This window comes from Tympanuchus pallidicinctus, unplaced genomic scaffold, assembly GCF_026119805.1.
Source record: "Tympanuchus pallidicinctus isolate F22 unplaced genomic scaffold, pur_lepc_1.0 scaffold5, whole genome shotgun sequence".
Lineage (NCBI taxonomy): Eukaryota > Metazoa > Chordata > Aves > Galliformes > Phasianidae > Tympanuchus > Tympanuchus pallidicinctus.
In genome coordinates this window covers 68717006-68737452 of record NW_026294769.1, presented here as the reverse complement: position 1 = coordinate 68737452, position 20447 = coordinate 68717006, and the positions used below count along the sequence as shown (strand labels likewise).

Below are 20447 nucleotides of genomic sequence, written 5' to 3'. Positions count from 1 at the left end.
AGCCTTATGCTTTGGCAAACATGCTACTTCTGCTTCTGTCCCTCTCCAGCTTCAGGCACCCAGCTGATGCGCTGACACTATCTACATCTTGAATGCATGGTAGCAGGAAAACCCAAGATAAATCTTGCATAATAGATGCCTTCTATATCGAGACACATCTTATTCGCAGACAGGGAGAGGAGGAGGAGTGTGTGAGGCTCTCAGCCTGTCTCTGCACACCCAGGGAATTAAATGGTATTCAGGGAGCAGAGGCAGACCCACAGCACTGGCATGTTAGGGCACAGATTCATTCCATCCTTCTGGCTGCGGAGCAGAGATGACTCTTGTATGGCACAGCATTTATTACTGGCAGCTATTGGATTTTTATAGACCTGATTCAGCAGTGCATTTGCATCTGCATTATTTAAGTAAGTGGGAAACCCACTCTGTCTTTATAAAGTTGGATGTGTGCTTAAGTGTCTTGCTGAGCTCAGATTAATTTAGGGAAAATAAATAGCAAGCAGTCTGGGGCCAGCATTTGCAAGCTGACTGGATTTAGGATGTTTCGGTTCCAAGTACCCAACTTGAGATTCCTCAGTGCACAAGTTTATCAAAAATACAAGCATTGGTGAGAAAATCAGAGCCTTAGCTGCACTGAATCCCAAATGGCAGCTTGAACACCAATTTGCAGAGTGTTTTTTGAAGTCCAGACAGTTGGATAATGAATACAAAGCTGGCCACCGAGCTACGTATATTGGATCTGGAGGCAGTGTTATTGAATTGTGGTCAAAATGACCGCAGATAGACCTATTCTGACCCAAGTAACCCTGCATCAGTCTGTGTGTGATCCAGAATAGCTTGGAGAAGATGTTTTCTTGTCCTCGTGTGTGCTCAGCAGACCCAAGCCTTCATTGCTGTGCAGGGTCTAAGAGAGCTCCCATTGAAATTAAAGAGATTTTCTATGAATAGGGAGTTTAGGCTTTATCACTCTGTATTTGAATTCTTTCTGTTAATTTTCCTTTGATTATTGGTACAACACTTCAGTATAGTATACTTCACATAGTATAATAGTTTATTAAAGGCACATTTGTAGTTAATAATATTTATGAAGAGGTGGCTTTGACTGAAACTGCGTCTGTATGGCCCTTAAATAATGAATGGGAATGCCATATATTCATTAAAATTTGAACAATAATAACTGTATGTCTGTTAGAACCCCCTTTTTTGGTGGATGTGGCCAGCAGCCATCAAAATACAGTGGAAAACAAAATACGTTCCTGTTTGCAGGCTCACAATGGCTGATAATAACACTCTTGATAAGCAGTTGCAGCTCAAGACACTGAATTTACAAAAAGGATTTGTTGTAGCTAACAGCGGCTGTAAAGATGGAAATGTTACCATCACTCAGCTCAACTGCTTTGTTATTTTATAGTATGTTATATTGTATGTATAAAGAAAGGATTTCACTTCCTTGTCCGTCTGTAGAGTTCATTTTCTGCTGGTTCCTATGGGATGCCATGCAAGTTCCAAATGGGGTATTGGCCCATGTCCACAGTTAGCATGAACTGGACTCAGAGGGAGACATGGGATCTCAGTGCATGATGGCGTTTGGTGAAGATGTACACTTTGCCCAGGCTTTTCATAGCAAACCATGCACAGACAGAATAGGTGGCATGTAGGAAGCACTGGGATGTGGTTTCAAATGATTTGGCACCTGATCTCAAGCAGCTGTGACTACCAGGATCCTTAGTATAAATAAAACTGTCCAACAGACCTCTAAAACATGCCTGTCTCTATTCTGAGGACAAAGCAGCATTTAGCATCCTGTCCCCAATATGTTTCCTCCAAAGAGAACATACAGAACTACTCTCTCAGCTTACAATAGCGCATTTGTTTTATAGGAAAAAATCTACTTTTCAACCTGTTTTTAACACAAAGTTTGTGGAATTCAGAAGTGGAAGTGACTTGTGGGGTCATCTCACCCATTTTCTCCACTCCTCCACTCCTACTTCCAAAAGTTTGTGTTTGTGGACTTTTTACTGTTTACAAATACATTCCTATTGCTTCTGTTTCTCCAGCTGTATCATGTGTGGGTCTAATTTGGCTCTAACAAGAAGACCTACGCAGCACTTTGAAAATGGAAGTAAATATGGAAAAAGCAGCATCTGTCCCAGAAAGTGACTTTGCTTAGCTTACAATGATCACAACATTGTTTTAAAAATACATTAACTGCAGACTCGTGTAACTCTTTGCTTAGACCTCCGAAGCTGACCTGACAGAAGCAGTGTGCTGCAGTGGTTACGATGACTGACAGGCAGCTGACAGGCTTGTATGTTCACTTCGACCTTCAAAAAGTCACTTAATAGAGCTTTTCTTTTCCATGCTTGACCATTCTGCAGGGCAAGGTTTCTCTGAGCAAGAACCGTTTGCTAAGCATCAATACAGCATCTACAGGGCCAAGACCCTGAGCTTTATCTCTCAAGCCTGGTCAAATAAAAGTAAGTTGGACTTCTGAAGAAATAAGGCTTTGAGAGAATTTTGTAGGATTGGATTTTCAGCTGGCACAAAGGATTTGCCAAGGCATCTGAGTTTAGCATTTTCTCTTTCATCAAGGATATAGTCTGTTGACTTTGCTGATTCTTTCCCCCGTTCATGTGTTCAGTTCCAATCTGGCAGCAGGAACTGGAAGGCTCACATCCTTGTGCATTAAACAGGATGCAGTGCCTAATTATTATCTTGATTAAATTTTGTGATTAAGTGGTCTGTAATTGTCTGTAGGCTCAGACTTTCCAAGAGATTACTCAGAGCTGTGCTGACTGATCATCTGGTCAGGGCTGAGGTGGCCATGCATTGATTAAATCTTACTTGAAAAGGACATGGCACACTTGAGCTCTGTGGAATTTTGTTACATTTGTCTTTGGTGAGTAATATGTACAAGTATATCGAGTGCAAAGCTAGATAGGTAATAAGTGTTGAGGAAGAATGTGTGGAGAATCGCATGTGTGGTGTTTTAATGACTCCTTGTTTAATTTCAGAAGAGGAAGAAATAGCAGTTTACTGATGGAAAATGCGCACAGCAAAAACCCTGGAGAAATAAATAGATGGTAGCAACTTCCTCTTGATGATATAGCAACAGAATGTTGAAAACTAGGGAAGAAGCAATTGTAGGTGTGTTTAAATTGAAAGCACTGGTTTTGTATCCTTTCAGGATGAATTATTTAAAGTTTTGTTCCTTTAATATGCTATGGCATATTGGTTATTAATAAAAATAGTAACAGTGGTCTTTTTAACAAAGAATATGCAGTTTGGATATGCTTACACTTTTCAAGCTCCATCAGCTTGGACTTACAGGCTAAAATATCACCCAACAATAACAGTGTGGAGATGCAGTTCACTTGGATAAAAAGTACAGAGCAATGCAACTTGACAGGCTGAGTCCTAAAGGGCAGTAGTCTTGGATCTAGTAGTCTCTCTCATTTTGAATAATTGCTGTTCAACCTCAAATTCAACATCAATTGCTGAGTACAGGCACATTTGCTCTCCCTGGTGACCCTCTGTAAGCAAATGTGCAATACGGTTTTATTAGGAAGAGTGCATTTCACACAAGCTGTTTGCTTTACAGAATTAAATAAAGGCAGACAAAGGACAGTCAATACGATTGTTTTGCCTTCATGCATTTAAATGCTCTATCCTAGGTAGTTCAGTAGTACACCAGGAGAGAGTACTGCTCTGTCTAAATGGTTTGCACAGAGAAATTCACCTTTGAGGAAAAGCTCACAGGAGCACCTAAAACGAGGGGTTACTTCTCTGTTGGCCAGCAATGCATTCAGACTGGTGCCTTCATCTCAGCACCAGTGATTGATGGCTTTTGAGGATTAAGTTGACTGAGGAAATCTCAGCCAAAAAAAATTGTTTCCAAGCTGGAATGGCCAAGCAGTGGCCAAGCTTTGATTTTACTGCCAATGCAGAATTTGAAGAGTGAAACCATATTTGTGGCTGTGGCTGAAAGAGCTTCTGGGAGTCATTTTGAACCCGTGCCATGAATTTATGAACTGGAAACATATTTCAGTGCACAGAAAAGAGGATGTCTCAGATTAGTGTTTGCCTTGGGGAGGGGTTGATAATAATCTTGTCTTTGGGTAGAGCTTGCAGTGGGCAGGTGCCTCTTCAGAACAATTAAAAATAAAGGCATCTGGTGCCTCCCTTGTCACGATGACAGCACATTGCACTTTTGTGGATGGACATTAGGAGCCTCTTCAAATGCTAGCAAGTGCCTTATTGGTTGTGCTGACACATTCTTGCACTGCTAGGTCTTCCTGCTAGGAGCATATAAGGCTAAACGGGCAGAAAGGTTAATGTGTTCAGCTCCTGTCTTTGAAAGCTGTGAGCAAATAAGGGTTAAATCATCCCAAAGCATGGAGAAGAGGCTGTGATATTGTTACCATAAAATCTTGAGACCCTTGCTCAGATCTATAGATGCAGCAGAAGCCCCTAAGTTCTGAAGTCTTCTCATTGTTCGTAATCTAGTACACATTGATGTTGTTTCTCACCCACAGCCCTGCCCCACCTTGTTCTATATATATATGTGTGTGTGTGTATAAAAAAAATACAACTATACTTTGTACAATGATAAGGTGAAGTCAAACGGAGGCACTATAAAATGTGTTGTGTTTGTGATTGATAACACTGCAGGAAAAGTAGGGGTAAATTCTGAAATATTGATTTGGCATTCAGAGACCTGTAATTGGGCGTTTTGAGAGCCTTTAACTCAAGAATATGAACACTATACGACAGACATTCATACTGTACAACCACACTTTCCTTTTGCTGTTGCAGAGAATAGCAGAGAGAAGTCAGCAGTACTCTGCAAGAAACCCTTAGCTGCTGCAGGTCTGCTGGTGACGCAAAGATAAAAGTCCCAGGGGTCAAGTTCCCATGGTGTGCCTGATTCAGGGGCACAAGTTTGACCCCAGGTCTAGGCATAGCTTGAGCTGGCTTTGTCCTGAGCGAAGAAAGGAAAGGGTGATGTGTAACATCAGCACGTGGAGTGTGTGATCTGGCAGAGGAATGCTCTCTGCTGACATTGCTTGTAAACATTCATGAGATGAGTAAAAATGAAGCATTACCTACAGCTGAATGAAATGGAAGCTAATGCAAAGGTGGTTGGGGTAGTATAAATGGACTTTTCTCTCAGAAAAGTGGGTAATTGGTGACCCAGACTTTCAGGACACTATCTGATGCAATTTGATAACTGATTGTGGTCTGTAGAAATTCTCTTGTAGCTCAAAAGTTCCCAGTTCCTACTGTCTCAGTAATATGCTGTTGGGACAGGTAGAAAGGACTGCTTTCCAAAAATAAACGGATGTTATGCAATAAGCTTAGTTACGTTAATAACTAAAAGACAGATGTACTACTTACTATCAGCTTTAAAATCCAAGCAGGCAGTCATACTGATGATTATGGATTTTTTTTTTTCCCTGCTCTTACATAGGGAAACGTGCAGGGAATGAAAGAACTCAGAATTTAGCATTCTACTTTGGTTCTATATAGCAGCTTGATAATTGATGCCAGATCATGGTACATGCTGCTCTCAACTTTTCTGCTGACTTTGGGCTTTGAACCAGGTCTAGGAAGCCACATCAGGAATCATTCTCAGGTCCTCTGCTCTATACAGGGTGAGATTCTTGCAGGACCCACTTCTGGAATAGTCAGTGAAGTGAATGGAGTAGATCTGGATAGAAGGTGGTCTGTTTGGTCTGTTACTTTCTTCTGTCCTGATTATGTCAAATATAAGAAGTGTCCTCCACCTAATGGCCAGTATTATAACCATGAGACATCTTAAAATACGGCTGAGCTTTAAAAAGGGAACACCAGATTAAACAGCTGGTGGAAATAATTTACAAAGCTCATCCAGTTGTACTTGGTCTTGGAGCAGGCTCAAGATACAATCACAAATTCAATGGTGAAAAAATGTCTATGTTTTTAGTCGATAAATCTTTCCCCTGCAGTCTGGGTTATGCACACACTCTGCCTGCGTTAGGCAGTTAGTTTGATGCCTAACCTGGGAGGCTGGTAAATGAGAGGGCAAGGGGAGCCAGCGGAGGGAGAGCCTCAATATGAGAGTTGCCCAGCAGAAGAGTTTGACTTTGAAATTACAAGTGTGAGTTGAGCATTTGAGATGAATCATTGAATCATAGAATCATTTGAGTTGGTCACGTAAAGGTCATCTAGTCAAACTCTCCTTCAACAAACAGACACCTACAGCTAGATCAGGCTGCTCAGAGCCCCATCCAGCCAGACCTTGAACATCTCCAGAGGCAGAGCTATCAACTCTTCTCTGGGCAACCTGTTCTTCACTACAATTACTGTAATAAAATCATTTATTTATTTCAGTATTTCCTTGAAGCCAGTCTAAATCTCCCTTCTTCTAGTCTGAAACCCTTTCCCTTTTATTTATCACAAACAGACCCTGCTGGACATCTGTCCTTTCTAATCTGACACACCTTGACTGCAGTGGATATCTGATTTATATCAGCAGTGTATGCGTTTCATTGTATGTATATATGTAAAAAATCCACACAAACTGGGCTTCTCTGATAAGCCATGACTAAACTTTTGTAGGCAGCACAGACAAGGAAGCTGTGAAAGTCAAAGCCCACAGCCGGGCAGCACCAACCATACACAATACTGCTTCTAATACTCTTCTAGGCCATGTAGGCTTGGCTCTGGATGGCTTTGTTTCCAGTACAAACATTTTTTTCTCATTCTCTCTCTTTGCTTTTGAACAGATGGCACTGAAGGACTTTTACCTTTTTTACCTATTTTTTAGGCTCTCCCTGCCTTTCCAGCTTGCATCTTGTCATGGATAATGCCCCTGACCATTCAGTCCTACGCTAGCAAGCTTGCTTCTCCAGAAACCAATCTGTTACAAGGCTTCCGATAAATAACCCCTTTTCCTGCCCCATGCAGCCCCCCTTACCCTGCTTGTCCTGCAGGAGACACAGGGATGGAGCAGACGCACACTTTGCAGTTCTGTGGCACGTGCAGCCCAGGCTAAATGACTGATGGTAAAGCCAGCTGAAGCAACACAGCGTTCCCTTCATCGAGCTGTTCTCACCTGGCGTCTTGGAGCTGATCATATTGGCAGGGGCCATTGTGTTTTTTTCTCTCATCCTTGTCTTGTTTGTTTAATGGTAAATTAGAGCAGGCAAGCGTGCCATCTATTAGGCTATAAGTGCTGCTGAGTGTTTTAGCTTTGTGCTAAATAATTGAGCTTTTTATTGCTGTTTACACGTTCATTTTCCTGGGCAATAAAATGCAAGCTGCAGTCCCTGGTACTTTTTCTGTTTTCTGTATGTATCGTGATGGCCACATAGGCTTAAGCAGCATCATGCAGCCTGCTGCCATAAATTCCCTGTTATTTGAGAAGGTCTAACATTTATTTATAATTAAAGTCAGGGATCTTACATAGTAATGCCAATTATTGATTTTTTTTTTCTTTAAGGAAAAGAAATTACTTTTTTCCTTATTACTACCATAGCAACCCAGTCAAGTTGCAGTAGATAATCTTGTCCAGGGCCATGGGAGAAAAGGCTCTTGGAAGCTGGTGATAAAGTTACAAAAGCAACCTGTGAACCTTAGCTCTGGGGTCAGTGTAGGTTGGCAATATTGTACTGGGGAGGTAGTAACCAAAATGAGCATCTCTGATGGTAAATGTCAGTGCAGACAGGTGGCAATGGGAAGGTTCTGCTGCAGTCACTCAAACCACAAGCCTGTGCAAGTGGCAGTGGGTTTAGATGTCTCATGGCAGGATGTGTCCCAGGCTCCTGATAATTTACCATTTGCTAGGCTTTGCAGTCCCCTTGACTGCACAGGGGACTTTCTTTTGAGGGTTGAATGCAGCTCTCGCATGCACTGCAGTGAAATACAGTTGAAGTGGAGAGGAGCCATGCACGCATGCACAAAGCTGCATATTGGGAAATATGCAAAGAAACATTAAAATTATAGAATCACAGAATGGCCTGGGTTGAAAAGGACCACAACGATCATCTTGTTTCAATCCCTCTGCTACATGCAGGATCACCAACCACCAGACCAGGCTGCCCAGAGCCACATCCAGCCTGGCCTTGAATGCCTCCAAGGATAGGGCATCCACCGTCTCTCTGGGCAACCTTTCCAGTGTGTCACCACCCTCTGTGTGAATCATCTAGTCCAGCTTGTCAGCCCGCCCCCACCATTCCCACTAAGTCATGTCTCAGTGTCACATCAACACATTTCTTCAACACCTCCAAGGACAGTGACTCCACCACCTCTCTGAGCAGCCTCTTACAATGTTTGACCGCCCCTTCAGAGAGAAAATTTTTCCTGATATCCAACTTGAACCTCCCATGACGCAACTTAAAACCATTACCTCTTGCCCTATCATTAGTTACCTATCTGCCACAAACCTCAAGTGCATTAAATGGCTGCAGTTAGTGCAAAGGCCAGAGTTACTTATTGATCATCATGCAGCTGATTAATGCCACTTGGGTTTTGTGATCTTCTAGGTACATGGTTTCATTATGCTTTTGTTTTGACCAGGGATATTAGGGTTCTTCTCTTTTTGCTAGCTCGTCATGAAGACAGGTCTACTGTAATTTCTGAATTGGTTTGGTATTTCTGCACTCATTTAAAGATGCCTGGCCAACTTGAAGTAATGGGCATACCTGTCGAGTCACAGGCTTGGCACATCAGGGCAGGGCAGTTTGATGGGACTTTGTGTGCATTCAATCAGCCATGTATTATGGGCTCGAGGCAGGCATCACCCGTAGGAGCCTTACCCTCTTATATTACTGATGGGTGCCTGGGCAGCAAATTCCTCCCTGTGGGCTCAGTTGGGGCTGCAAAAACTTCTTCATCCCTTTTGCTGTGACAGTGACAAATGGGCGAGTTAACTCCAAATGGGCGAGTTTTCTTTTACAGCTGTCTGTAAAAGCTTTGCGGAGTGCAGGGTTGAAGAGAGTACCTGCAATAGCAGCCAAGGAGAGAAGAGAGCTGATTCTAATTCCTCACTCCTTTGTTCAGCATTTAGCTTTGAGGAGGGTTTTATTCTGGTTAGAGTTTGCTTTGGTTCAGCCCAGAAGGAATTTGGACTGTGGGTAGATGCGTGTGTAACTCCCTGCATCCTTGCAGGCAGCAGCACATACCACCTAAGGGTTAACTCCAGCTGTAAGCTGTCAGCATGGCTGTAAGCTCGCTCTCAGACCCTTCCTGCTCCCAGCTAATCCTAACAAATCCTCTTTCCTTATGCATTCTCCTCTTTCCTCCACAACCGTGGGGTAGAAAGAAGGTGGAGCTGAAGAAAACTTAAGGAAACACGCTTTAACTATTTTGTTTTGTGCATGAAAACAAAATCTCCCTCCATGTACAGCAGCCTCTGATATCCCTATGGGCTATGTATGTTTGGCTGTGTCCTTCCCAGCTGGCTGCCTGGCTCAGGCATCCCAGAACTTTTCCTACAGTTATCAAAATAATGTCATATCCTGTGAATGAGGCAAAGGATTCGAGGCTGAAGCTGTTTCCCAGAGGGGTGTTCTTACACCTTGCCCCTCTGCATCACTGTGGTGGCTACAGTGTAGCTTCAGCAGCAGATAGCTGCTCACCAGGACTGTAGAATGATAGAATCCTTCAAGTTCGAATGGACTTTTAAAAGTCACCTGGTCCAACTCCCCTGCGATGAACAGGAACACCTATAGCACCTGTCCAGCCTGACCTTGAATGTCTCCAGAGACAAAGCATCCATCACCTCTCTGGGCAACCTATGCCAGTGCTTCATCACCCTTATCATAAAAAATTGTTTACCTATATACAATCTAGTTCTCCCCTGTTTTATATTGAAATAATTTCTCCTTGTCCTGTCACAACTGACCCTCCTAAATAATCTGTCCCCTTCTTTCATGTTGCTCCCCTTTGATATTGAAAGGCTGCTCTAAGATGTCCCTGGAGCCTTCTCCAGACTGAAAAGCCCCAGCTCTCTCAGCCTGTCCTCATCCCTTGGATTGTTACCATCACTTTTGTGGCCCTCCTATAGGTGCACCCCAACAGGTCCTCATGTCTCCTGTATTGAGGACTCTGCATCTGGTCACTGTATCCCAGGTGAGGTCTCACCAGCGCAGAGCAAAGGGGCAGGGTCACCTCCCTTTGATCTGCTGGCCACGCTTCTTTTGCTGAGAAAAAAAAAAAAAAAACTTGGAATGGCAGAACAAGCTAGACAAACATCTCACAAAATGGCTATATGTCACTGGCTGGTTCCACCTTCATGCCTCGCCCAGCTGAGCCTCCTTCATTTCTATGAACAAATGTCCAGAACCAAAGCCAGACTGTCTGCGTTCCGCCCAAATCAAAGGGCCAGCCAGGAACTGCACCTCGCTGTGCAACTGTGAGGACTGAAGCATCCTCCTCTGCTGCTTTTCTGGGTGGTGGAAGTGACTGAATGTATTTGTAAAACTCAGGTGAGGTAATTTTGCCTTCATATTCCGTGTGCTGTCACTATGAGCCCTGGTGCTGCCTGTCTCCCACACTTTCTTCACTGTTTCTCATACAGATCAGCAATGCACCAAATCTGCCGTGCATGTAAATCGGAGCAGGGTTGATGAAATTAAGTAGGAAGCACAGAAGGCAAGAAAATGAGAAGAATTTCTGTCAGTTGCAAGTTTGGAAATGTCTGTGCAGTGATGATGCTGATCTCTAGGAAGGAGGTTTTTTAAACGAACAGCTGGGGCCTGTGGGTATTTACTGTTTGGATGAGAACAGCCTGGTAGCAATAACTGCCTGTTGCTGGATGAAGCTGTATGTTGTGAAACTGCTGGGCTGAGAGCTCTTGATCCCTGTTAGACCAGCTTGGAAACAGCAATGTCCCTGAGCCAATGCTGTGTTTCCTGCATAAATCATCATTCATCAGTTCTCCTCTGGGAATTTATTAGGATTGTTTCTGGGATCATTTATTCTGGAGACAAGGAGACTCTGAGGGTAACTTAACAATCTCTACAACTCCCTGAAAGGAGGTTGTATAGAGTTGGGACTTGGCCTCTTCTCCTGGGTGACAGCGATAGGGCAACAGGTGGTGGCCTCAAGTTGCAGGGACGTTCAGGTTGGCATTAGGAAGAATTTCTCCTCAGAAAGAGTGGTGAGGCATTGGCACAGGCTGCCCAGGGAGGTGGTGGTGTCACCCTGGATGTGCTCAAGAGACGTGTAGATGCATCACTGATGGACATGGTTTAGTGGGCATGGTGGGGATGGATAGGTGGTTGGACTGTATGATCTAAGTGGTTTTTTCCAACCTGAGTGATTCTATGAAATTCTGTTTGTAGTGATTTCCATCTCACATTTCAGTGAGAAAGACATCTTAAAAAAGAGGGATTAAAAACTTACCATACCTATTTAAAGCCAAGCCAAACAGAACAGTGTGTTTTCAGGAGTTCACAATATATACAATTCCTGGCAAATCCTTGAGACATTTTAATTAAAGGTGAAATGACTTCTCTTTTTCCTTTGCTAAATCAAGGTCACACAAATAAAGATCCTGTAGCTCCCACTTGCAAAGCAAACTTATTGACTTGAATTGATTGCTCATTTAAAAGCAAACCCAAAGCCCCAGGCCACGGCTGTGGTTGCAGAGACCCTTATTTTCCTTTGCTTTTTAGTGCTGTGCCCATTAAAGCATGCTCAAGCTTTAATGCTAGATCAAGTGGTGACATTTTTGTAAGTTCCATTTTCAATGACACTTTTCATGGGACTGAGAACAGGAGGCCTGAGACCCCACTTTGACTGTAGCCTTTCCTGGTCTGAAACAGCCGTCCTTCTCTGGGAGGACAAGATTGCTTTTTATTTCTGTTGGAAACCCTTGTGCACGGTAGCAATATTTGTGTGCATTGCTAAGTAGTTTCCGTGTTGCATCCCAGATGGAGCCTGCTTTTAAGCCTTTCTTTAGGTGATGCTCCTACATTCACAGCTCTTGGAAGCTGCTGAGAAGTTTTGACACTTAGAATCATAGAATCAAAGAATCATTGAGGTTGAGAAAGACCTCTAAGACTTTCTAGCCCAGCTGTCCACCTGCCACCAATGTTGCCCAGTAAACCATGTTCCTTAGTACCACATCTACATGCTTCTTGATACCTGTAGGGACAGTGACTTCACCACCTCCCTGAGCAGTGTTTCCCTTCCTCCCCACATCATTGACAAAAAGGGAAATTTCCAGCATCCAGCATCTACAGTTTCATTTCTGAGTAGGATCATAGAATCACAGAATGGTTTGGGGTGGAAGATCATTTAAGATCATTCAGTTCCAACCACCCTGTCTTAGGCAAGGACACCTCCCACTAGACCAGGTTGCTCAAAGCCCCATCCAACCTGGGATGTGGTTTGGAGCACTATGTGGCTGGCAGCTCTGCATAGGGTGAGACCAAGGTGCTGATGCCATATGTGCAAAATGGAATTAGTGACCATTGTCTTGTGCTAAAATTTCTGCTTTTTTTCTAACTCAGTCGACTCTAGTATGATATTCAAAGTTCAGAATTTCAGTACTAAATAAACAAAATTTTTCTCTGCTAATTATTTCTTCATGGGGCATACTTTGAATTTCTCTTTGAACCAGGAATCCCTTAAATATTCTAAGAGCACTGGCTACCTAGCTATCTTAGTACTCTTTCTTTTTATGTTTTAACCATCCAAGTAAGATAAGTGGAAATGATGCCATAGGTTTGTGCTCATCTGTGTGTATTTCTCCAGGATGCAATTATCAGCATCCACATAGTTCAGTATTAACATTTTTAATGCATTTCAGGATGCCCAATCAAGCTGCTGTATATGCAATTCTGATGTATGCAAATCCATTTTGCACGCAGCTCTTGACATATTTTCATATGCAGGATTATCGGAAGCCTGTTCTGTGCCACTCTGATGTATGCTAATCTTTGTTTCCCTACAAACACTTAAAAACTCCAGACAAAAAGACAGAATTTCTTTGCTGAAATACTGCTGTTTTCTCTAGCCAGGCTGGCACACAATCCAGAGCAAAGCTTCCACTCAAAGAACATCATAGGTGCTTATTCAGATTGCCTGCTCCGGGCATAAGCTTCTATCCAACAGGTATTAGAAACAGCCTGAGATCTGGCAGTCCTCTGGACAAAAGGCAGCCTGAGTCATTCATTTCTTTCCTGTCATTGTAGATGTAGGGCAGAAACTGGCCTGGGAAGATTATTGTGCACAGAGGCTGGGTGATGTGTGAGCACAGTGTGCTTGGATCCAAATAGGTCGAGTGCTCCTCTTAAGGGTGTACAAATGATCGATCAATTTAAAAGACCTGCATAATGGCTTTGCAATTCTGGCTCGTAGCATGGTGTATTAATTACCACGTGCATTACGTATCTCTGTTATGTATTTTCTCAGAGGCATGCACAGTAAATGGAAAACTGGACATTTTAATTTGTACGTTCTGTATCCTGCATAGGCTGACAAGTTCAGACTGCACAGATGCTAAAACCCCTCTAGATTTTGCTGTGGGCTGTCCAACACCTATGCCTTCACTAGGCTGAATTCAAATCCCACATTAATGAAGGAGCAAATCCCTGTGGTGCTATTAGACCTTCTCCAGCATGAGTGCAGCGTGTCTGATGAATAAATGTTTAACACAGAGCTGCACTGGTCGGTGTCATTGATTCTAAGAGATAGGCTGTTGGTTTGACAAGGAGCCCTCAGCGTGCATACAATGAGTTAATGAGCCTGCAGTGCCAAAAACTGTTCAGTAGTACTTCTAGACAGAAATTCCAGGGGAGACAGTGAGAGATGCTCACACGGGCCTGAAAACATGTTTCCTAGATTTGGGGGATTATTGACAATACTGTTATCATTATTATCTAACCTTTCTCTGGATTTAGAATTACAGTGCTCAGAGGCATTCTGCAGCATGTTAATCACACTATTCGTATCATGAAATGAAGATTCTTCACAATATATTCCTTGCAGCGTCTTCCATATGAACAACTGTATTTGGACTCACATCCATTTCCCTTGGTATAAATGAAGAAACAGCCTGCTGACTGTTTGGAGCTGGTGACTGTTTGGGGCTGGATGCACGTAGACAAATTAGCAAAGCACGTGCTGTCAATGTGATTGAATTCTACCTTTAGTTTAGAGTGTTCCGTAATCTGAAGTAATCCTATATCCTCTCCTGTAATCCTATAAAACTGAAACTAATGCATGTACAGGAATTCTCTTCTACAATATTTTTAACTTGCCTCTATTTCTATTACTGCTGTTGCCACCATTAATTTGTCTTTTTGTACTTGGATTACCTGACAGTAGCATTCTTACTGCCTATGGAGAACTGATGCAAGATTTTTAAATATGTATATATACATAGAGACAGAGAGAGAGAGAGAGAGAGAGAGAGAGAGAGTCAAATCAATATGTAGTGAAACCAAAATGAAAATGTGAAAATTTCTTCACTCTTCTCCTACCAGGAGTGAAAATAGAGCCTAGAGTTTTTCATTTCAAATGTCAAAGGTTCTTCTCTTTTTTTTTTGAAAGTTTCCTGAAACAGAAAATCAAGATGGAAAATTATTTTATCTCCAAAAAGTTTCAGTTTTGGCAAACTGATCAACTTCACCCCAGAAAGTAAGAAAGAAAGAAAGAAAAAAAAAAAAGAAAGTTAGGAAGGAAAGGAAGAGAAGAAAGGAAGAAAGAAAAAATGTAGGAAAGAAATGAAAAAAGAAATAAAGAAGGGAAGAGAGAAAGACAAGCAAACTATTCTTGAAAAGCTCCGTGAGTAGGACTGTTCCTATCATGAGCTATTGAAGAATTGCACTTGGTGGAAACACATGTGAATGTCCTGAAAATCCCTTTAACAGCTCCTGATCTCCAAAGCAAAAGCCAGCAAAGCTTGATCTCTGATTAAATACCACCTAATGGCATGGGAAAGATTTCAGAGTACAGAAGCTCTCTGTCCACCGTGGTCTTTCTGTCATCAAAGGGTGTCAAACAGCAATTTTTAATTGGTCCAGTCTTCTGGTTGGATGTTTTTAAGAACTGTTACTAGTTGAACAATTCAGAGACAGATGTTACGAAGGAATTTTAGGTTTTGATTTTCACTGTGGGGTTGTTGTATTTGTTGCTCCAGCTTTGGGCTCTTGGTGTGCCAGCCTGTATAAAGACAGCACCAAAGTCCCAGCCCAGCCCAGTGGTGTGTGTTGCCCCACTGCAGAATAGCCTTCCTAGTCCAGCAGTTTAATCCTGAGCCTGTCTAACATTGTAGACTGCAAGATGAGGAAGGAAAAGAATATTTTTAAGAGTTTCTAGTGATGCATTTTCTATTTAAAACATAAGATGTGTACGTGTGAAAGAAAATTTGGAATATATGAAAGAAAATGAGGTACCACAAGGGATGCAGAGGTCCTGTTTTTGAGTCATACTGTATGTGGAAAGAAGTAAGACTACTCATCCAAAAATCACTTTTTAGTGGGAGAATGTTGCTTCCTACAGCATGTTCTTCCCCCTCTGGTTTCCATCACAACCCAGGGGAGACCTGGAAGCCTCCCACCTCATCTTTGGCTGTAATCACTGCTGTTCACAGCATGGCTGAATGGCTTTTGCTTTGGTGCTCTCCTTTTGTTTTAAAGATGCTGAAACTGAGGGTTGAGTCAAAGAAATGTCTCAGCAGTGGAGTTGCCTGTAGGGTAGAATTAATCGCCCATGTCGGCGGTCTCTCCCAGTTTATCTGATGGAAAAGATACTCAGGGGCTAATTTGATCATGGTTTTATCTTCACAGTTGCAGTCACCTTTGTGTTTTCCAGTAGTAACTGGGACCCGAGGGGATGTCAGCCTTAGACAGCTGGCATGCTCCTTGCAGCTGTCCCTTTCACCCCAAACCCAGCTTCACTCCTCTCAAGGATGAAGACCAGAGGGTGCAGAGAGATGGTAGTAGGTGGTGTGTTGTTTATCAAAAAGGTGAGAAGTTGATGGAATCCTGGAATGATTTTGCAGCATCAGCATCTTTTTCTTTTATTGGGATCAGAGAAGAGAGCAAACACCTAGAGTCCAATCCAAGCTCTGCTGCTCAGAGCAGACTTTGTTTCAGACCCACTTCTGATTCACCAGCTTCCTGCTGTCCTTTATCCTTAAAAAGGTTTTATTTGAGCATCTGCCTTTCTCCACATCCAGTTCCCCATGTTGACTTCTGCCATAGACACAGCAGATAGGGAAGAGAGCAGAGATGTTGTTCAGCCCTTCCCTCAAGAACTGCAGTAAAGATTCCACTCCCAGGCACCTTAGTAACATTCCTGTTAAAAATTACTAAGATAAAGATTTATTTTGAGGTAACAGAGTACAACCACCCCACCCAAATTTCTGTTAATATTGTACACATCTTGCACAAAAAGCTGTTTGCTTATTCTGACCACACCTGTTGTGCATGTAGGCAGGGGGGGCTCTGTTAGTATCAAGGAGATCTCTTATCTGCTTGGACAGCCCAAGTGTGACAGATACGACAGAGGTAATAATTTTTTTCAGATCACTAGCACCTAAATGCCATGCACTTACATTCTATAAACCACCTCCAGTTTTTTTCCTATTCACTGTGATGGATGAAACAGTGCCCAAGGTCTGGCTTCAAATTCAAGAAATGTGGGGGAAATGCTGTCTTGAAATCTGAGTAAAGCAAATTTTTCTCGTAGCTTAAATGTTACCTAATGTGTAATTTTACTTTTTTTTCATTTGATTATTTTTTTTAATATTTTGTTTTGTTTTCATGTAGGCAGTGTTGATATGATTAGTTGGAGTTACTTGAGGTGAGCATTTTAACAAATGTGAGCAGTATTATCAACATGCTAGACCGACTTTGATATTGTGACCCTTTTTGACAGCAGTGATCAAACAGGCTTGTTCTTCACAGTACCAGTCAGAGACGTGGCACGGGAGTTACAGATTAAAACTTACTGATTAAAACACAGGTGCGACTTGGAGTTGCTGTTCAGTGCACACAGGACAGGAGAACCTGCGTCACCCCTACAAGGATGGGCAAGAGCTTCCAGTTAGCTCTGAGAAACAGAACACAGTTTGGTGTTAATTAACTTGTGGATAGAAAAGAATGAATTCATGGAATCATAAGAATAGTTTAGGTTGGAAGAGACTCTTCGTGAACATGTAATCCAACCCACTGTCATGGACAGGATCATCTCTCCCTACACCAGGTTGCCCAAGGCCCTCTCCAACCTGACCTTGAATACTTCCAGGGATGGGGCATCCACAACTTCTCTTGGTAGTCTTACCACCTGGTGCTTTTCCAAAATAGCATCCCTGGCGGCTTTTGGTGGCAGAGGCAGTGACACCTGTGTTGCTGGGGCATGGGCAGCATCCCCTGGTGTTTGTATCCTTTGTGTGGTCCTTGGTTCTTTCTGAGACTGATCATCTGGAGGTGGAGGATGTGGCCTAGAGGTCTTGCATGGGCTCCCAGCATTGTCTGTGTGAGGGAGGTTCGTGTTTAGCTCTGAGGAATTGTCAGGCTGTAATTGCTCAATCCATCTCACATAGCAAAAGCCTCATGCTCAGAGGTCTCTGGCAAGGTGTCAGACCAGTAAAGTGTTTCTAAATGTCAGCCAGCTGCTAGCAGTGGGAAGGAGCCAGCGATGAGCTGGGGCAGGGCAGACGAGCCTGTGCTTTGGAATAACAGTTCCATCCACTGTTCCTTTCCAGGATTTAGCACAAAACTGAGTTGAAAAATTACGCATTTTTCCAGGGACAAGCTTTCTGCTGCCCTGTGGTGATATCTTCCAAAACATTTGGGACCTTCATTTCTACAGATTTCATTTTGCATCCTCATGGTGCATCCGAGGACGGAGCTCTGAGACCCAAGGTTGGAAACATAGGTACTCAGGAGGAGTATGAATGGGAAAAAGTCCCAAAACAACAGGAAGCATACTTGAGGAAATACAGCTTGTGTTGCCAAAAGGCTTGATAACAATGTATTGTGAATGCAAAGCACCTCCGAACCTTTGAGCTGTTCAGAGTTTGCATGGAAAACTGGAAATGTCTTTATACAGGGATGTTGGTTCTTGTCGCTTTTGTGCTGTTCTGACAAATGTGCTGCATATGGAAAATTCTGATGACATCAAACCAGAGAAGTTTGTTTTACACCTAGGTTTTAATGTGGGCTGTGGACCAGGAGGCTGGATCCTGAACTGTCAGCATCAAATGAAGGCTGGCAAAGATGTCACTGATGTGCTGGCAGTTAGTACTTTTCTGCTAGCAAACAGGCATTAGGAAGTGGTCAAACTCAACCATAAAAAGCCATTTACTTGGGGAGATTATTATTTTCATTATGCATTTTTGGTTGTTTGTCTAAGACTAAGAAAAAAATCAAGAAAAGAAGCATTCTGCGAATTTTCACAGAGTCATTAAGGTTGGAAAAGGCCTCCAAGATCATTAAATCCAACTGTCAACCCATTACCACTATGAAATACTGTCTTTAACACACACTTGAATATTTCTACGCATTTCTTTCATTTCTAAAATAATTCAGAATAATTTTGAAAAAGAATTTGCAATTTTAGAAACAAAAGTCAGGAAGAAGTGATATTATTGTAAGCAACATTAAGCACACAGGTTTGACCTCAACAAAATGCCACTTGCATAGCTCAGATTATTTTCTGTCATTCATTCTTGAATGATATTTTCTGAAGATTTGTATTTCCAACGACATTACCTGTGGTGTGTGGCAAACTTGATTTGAAATGACAGAGTAATTCACACTGCTGTTCTGACTCTGTGTTGTTAGGGGACAGTTGGTCCAGATCCAGCAACTAGAAGGTGAGGCTGGGGCAGCACCATGCCTGGATTATAGAATCATTGAATGGCTTGGGTTGGAAGGGACCTCAAAGATCATCTAGTTCCCACCCCCCTGGCGTGGGCAGGGTTGCCAATCACTAGATTAAGCACCAGATCAGGCTCTACTGTCCCCCGATGCTTTTCCCTTGCATCCCATACTGTGCTCTGTGCCACCAGGCAGGCAGAAAGTGCTTTGGTGTTGGCTTATCTGCGTGAGTTTCACACCTGGACAGTGGGGCTGAGGCTGTCATGGGATAGCCACGGACTCAGACAGGGTAGATCTTTCTCTGAGTCATTATTTCACATTTTCATCTGCCCTCATGCCCCTGTGCTTGAGGAAATGGGCTCTGATGGGTTGATGGCTCCCTAAGATGAGCCAGGAAGCAGCCAGACAGCGTACTATTTGGACTTTCCCACCTGTCCATGTCTCTCTCTGCTCCTTTGTGGCGTACGGGTGAGCTTTCTTCACATTACCTGACAAATGCAATGAGAATACACTGCATTACAAGGTGGATTTATTAAAAAAAAAGTATTTCCTGAAGTTCTTAGGAGTTTCTTTTATTAGTCTATCACATAGATTTGATTTTATCCACATTCCAAGTTGGCTAGGACCAAAGTCTTTCTTCCGATTTTGGAATACAAATAAGATCTACCGCAGGAGGAAAACAAATGTATTGATTTTCCTTCTTTCCAGAATGCAAGAAAATAATGAACACAGTTAATTGCAGTGGATTAGTCCCAGGATATTTTATTTCAGTTCATACAACTTAGAGGACTAAGCTCTGCCCTTCCTTAATGACCATGGAGTCGCACTGGAACCACTCCTGCACTTAGAACCCAGCACGAAGGAACCGGCCTCACTTTTGATCTTGCCTGAGAAATGCAATTTTGCATTTTCTCTGCATTGTATGCCACTGTGTATTGCAAGTTCGCTGCAGAATTAAGTTATCTTAGCATGTCCAAGGGTATTTTACATGAGAACAAGGGTTTACATAGGAAGCAGGAGGAAGTAGGAAGGAAGCAGGAGAAATCCAGACTGCAGATAAGACCCAGTAGCTGAAGGTAGCTTAACCTGGTGACAACAGATAAAGGTAGGCACAGGCACAGTGAAGTTCAACCCCATTAAACTGTTGGTGCATCATAGCTGATCAGGGCTGGGCACTTAAACTCCACATCTTAAGTTCTCAGGAATTGTTCCTTGGTCCAATGCCAAAACGACCTGTTTGCAGATATGTGAATGGCAAGGTCACAGTGAGTTGTGTTGATAAAACCATGTCTGGTTGCACGTTGCTTCTCTGCAATAAGTTAAATTGACCAGTACAAATAGTATAGGGAGATGAAACAACTCCTCTAGAGTGGGGGTTGCAGGCACTTAGCCGAGGGCCAGGTCTCACGTCAGCAGCTAACATAGGGCCGCAGCTAACATAGGGCTGGCTGCTACTTTGGCACTGCCCCACTCTTCTTGCACGGTGCGTGGTCTCAGATGCAGTAGAAGCCTTAGTGCAAGGAAGAAAGAAAATCCTGATCTCCGGGTTGGATCTAATTTGGATCTAACAGAAAAAAATGGGCCTCATCCAAGTCACAGCAAAGCCAATGAAAACTTTTTCTATTC

At 42.8% G+C, this 20447-nt stretch overlaps 1 protein-coding gene across 1 annotated transcript in view; it reads left to right on the top strand.

Annotated features, from left to right (window-relative positions):
• ST3GAL1 (ST3 beta-galactoside alpha-2,3-sialyltransferase 1) overlaps positions 1–20447 on the top strand; it is a 70714-nt gene that overhangs the window by 23849 nt on the left and 26418 nt on the right. The window lies entirely within an intron of this gene.